Genomic DNA, 661 nt, shown 5'->3' on the forward strand with positions numbered 1-661 from the left:
TCATTAATCAAACACTGTTTATCACATTCAAACATATAAAATCATCCCTTTTCAAATGAAATAAAACAAGCAGAAGCTACAATATCCTGATTTTTATGGTACTAGGTCAGAAAGCATTTTTTTCTAGAAAGATTATATTTTAAAAGTTACTTATTTCTTCAACTCTTAAAAGTTCTGAGTCATCACTAATAAAACTCTCAACTGTCAGATTCCTTATTTCCTCAAATGCCTGTATTTTAAAAACCATTCCTCTTTACCTGCATTCCAAGTACCTGAACTTTTTGCAACCAAAATGAATATACTAGATGTTATAATTTATTTTGAAACATTTTATGTTTAGAAACACTCTGGCCTCTATGTTCCAGAGACTACCTATATAACACTAGGTCTCATCTCAGAAAATAAGAAAGAGGTTTCATACAGATTAAATCATCACAACGGGACCATATCAGATTGGACTATTATTTAATGACAGTCTGCAGGTATGCACTCAAATTTATAAAGTTTTCATATCCTTAGTGTGGAATAGTTATTATAAAATATAAGGATTTTGAGACAATTTTAATATTATAACTTTTTTTTATATAATATTCTCTCACTCATTAAGCTCCTCATGTTTTTTAAAGATATTGTGTACTTTAAAATGGAATTGAGATTATAA

This window comes from Pteropus alecto, unplaced genomic scaffold (assembly GCF_000325575.1).
Source record: "Pteropus alecto unplaced genomic scaffold, ASM32557v1 scaffold72, whole genome shotgun sequence".
Classification (NCBI taxonomy): domain Eukaryota; kingdom Metazoa; phylum Chordata; class Mammalia; order Chiroptera; family Pteropodidae; genus Pteropus; species Pteropus alecto.